Source organism: Ostrea edulis, chromosome 6 (assembly GCF_947568905.1).
Source record: "Ostrea edulis chromosome 6, xbOstEdul1.1, whole genome shotgun sequence".
Taxonomy (NCBI): Eukaryota; Metazoa; Mollusca; class Bivalvia; order Ostreida; family Ostreidae; genus Ostrea; species Ostrea edulis.
The window spans coordinates 76890582-76893836 of record NC_079169.1 but is presented as its reverse complement, the minus strand read 5'-3'; positions in this window follow the sequence as shown (position 1 = coordinate 76893836).

Sequence of the window (3255 nt, the reverse complement as noted above, 5' to 3'; positions counted from 1 at the left end):
CATCTCAAGATTCTGGGCTAGGAAAGTGCAAATTTACATGAAAGCTACTTAACAGTGCAAATTCAAGTTTGTTACAAGCATGGCCCCAGGGCAATCTAAATAAAATCAGACTTCTTAGATCCGCGCCGTATACTCAGCGTAAGAATTATAGCGATTGTGAGCATACGTATTCTAGGATCTGATTTAAATTAGATTGGGCCCCAGGGGGTAGGATGGGGCCACAATAGGGGATCCATATTTTGCATTCAAATATATAGGGGAAATCTTTAAAATTCTTCTGATGAAGAACCACTGGGCCAGAATAGTTTACATTTAAATGTACGCTTCCTGACATCGTGCCGATTCAAGTTTGTTAAAATCATAATCCCCAGGTGTAGATTGGGGCCACAATAGGGGATCCGAGTTTTAGATACAAAAATATAAGGAAATCCCTTTTAAAAATCGTGCTCTGAAAAATCACTGGGCCAGTAAAGTTTACATTTACATGTTTCAAGCTTCCTGACATAGTTTGTTAAAATTATGCCCCTCAGGGGTTGATTGACTAAATATCTTATAAATGCAAAGACCGAATCACTATAAATCCGTTAGGTTGATCGATTGGTTGTATATCTCTAGAATATTTCACTCATGTGGAGACATCACCATTGCCGGTGAAGGGTTGCAAAATTTAGGCGTATGTTCGGCGCTTATGGCCATTGAGCAAGGAGGGATCTATATCGTGCCACACCTGCTGTGACATGGGACCTTGAATCCGAAGGACTGCCCCATTTAGTCGCCTCTTACGACAAGCAAGGAGGTACTGAGGACATATTCTAACCCAGATCCCCACGGATAGGGGAAAGGTGGGGCCACAATAAGGGATCAAAGTTTTACATACAAATATATAGAGAAAATCTTTAAAAATCTTCTTCTCAAAAACCACTGGGCCAAAGAACTTTACATGAAAGCTTCCTTACATAGTGCAGATTTAAGTTTGTAAAAATCATGGCCCCCGGGGGGAGGATGGGGCCACGATAGGTATCAAAAATTTTACATGAGAATATATAAGGAAAATCTTTAGATATGAGCCAAGGTAACTCTGGTGAGCGATGTGGCCCATGGACCTCTTGTTAAAAAATTATCAAAGTATTTTGAATTATTTAGAATAATTTTTACCGCGTGACTTTACGGAAACTGTTGAGAACACAAAATTTCCCGTGCATTGTCATGGAAAAGAAGCTATTTTAATCAACGCTATTATATGTGTATTGTCCGCCGTCCTATTGAGGATTTATTTTAAAATAGTCGAGTCTATATCGATCGATCGGGCATGTGTGAACTGTGTGTTATCTGTGAATGAAAACTAGTCACATCTTCTATTTGATAAGACAAAAGTATAAGCTTTATCAATGATGTCCTCAAGTAAAACAAATAAAGGTGTACTATAAAAAAGGTGTACTGTAAAAAAAAAAAAGGTATACTGCAAATTAAAAATCAGATATCTATAGCTGCCCGTAAATTCTGGGTTTTAACACGTGGAACACGTGTTCTATGTAATTAGCCCTTCAATATCAGGAGATAAACAATTACACTATGGAGGCCTTCATTTGAAGGGAACGTGTAGTGACCTTTTTATTTGGGACTTTCATGCCAAAACGGTAAGCAAAGCTGCATTAATAGTGATAGAGTGAGGACCGACCAAATGTGAATGTGAATTTCCAGACATGAAGGACTGCTCCTAGATTCGATGAAGTATCCAGCCAAACGATCTATCACCAGTAAGAAGATTAGAGGGGATAACATGCATCCTTGCCTGACTCCGATGTTGACCTTAAATGATGGCGACTGGTTGGTGTTGTGGATTAGTTGGTGTCGCTGTATAGTCTCCGGATGATGTTGACGATCTTCTGAGGGATGCTGTAGTGTTTGAAGATTCACCATATTGTTAACTGATCAAATGATTTCAGTCTGGTGGGGATCCGGGTTAGAATAGGTCCTCGGTACCCCTTGCTTGTCATAAGAGGGGACTAAATGGAGCGGTCCTTCGGATGAGACCACAAAAACCGATGTCCCGTGTCACAGCAGGTGTGGTACGATAAAGATCCCTCCCTGCTCAAAGGCCGTAAGTGTCGAGCATAGGTCTAAATTTTGTAGCCCTTCACTGGCATTGGTGACGTGTCCATAGTTCCATATGAGTGAAATATTCTCGAGAGGGACGTTAAACAATATACAATCAATCAAATGCATCCATGAAGTCGACGAAGTTGACATACAGTGGTGACTGCCACTCCAGAGATTGTTCAATGATGATGCGTAGATTTAGGTCGGCACATGATCTCCCGGCCCGGAATCCTGCCTGTTCTTCTCTCAGAGTAGTGTCAATCGCAGTTTCTTTCCTCTCCAGAATCACCCTGGTGAAGACTAGGCAAGGAAAGAAGCTATATTCTGGCAGTCGCTGAAGTCTCCTTTCTTTGGAAGTTTCACAATGTAGCCAATCCTCCACTCCTTTGGTCTGCCTTTAAAACTTTTGGAGGTATGCTGTTGGGTCCTGGGGCTTTTCCACTCTTCCTTTTCTTGATGACCGTTACCACTTTCTCTTTGCTAATGAGGCCCAGATTGATATTCAGATCTTGCCCTTTTTTCGATGACAGGTGGGTTTGCCACTGGTGGGCTGTTGAGTTGGCTGCTACGGTGCTCCTTCCACCTTTTTAGCTGGTCTGTGGCCTTGCTGAGGATCTCTCCGTTCCTGCCCCGTACTGGTCGGTTTTACTTCCTGACAGCTGTCGGGTGATGTTGTAAAATGTCCTCATATCATTCATGTCCACTGCCTTCTCAGCTGCTTCAGCCAATCCATCAACCAAACTTCTCTTGTCTCTTCTCGCAATTCTCTTCACCTTTGTGTTCTTCGGGGTTTATTCTTGTTGAGTTTGTTGCTTGTGTGATTGTGCCCTCTGATAGCCAGCTCTTAAACTCTCTCTTCCTGAAGCTGGATTTTTCTCTGAAGGTGCTCCTCACTCGCTCCCACTAACTTCTTCTCCCGCTGACTTCTCCAGATCAGCCAGTGCCTGGAATCTGTTCTTGGGGAAGATGGAAAAGTCCTCCCTCTGGGCTTGTGTCTTGAGTTTCGAGACGTCGAACATTGGGCGTCTTTTGGAACCATTCTTCGTCACTGCTTGGATTTTCACTCTCAGTTTTCCAACCACCAAGAAGTGGTCCGATCCCAGGTCAGCACCTCTATATACTCAAGGTCCTTCTCCATCACCGTGAGATTGTCAG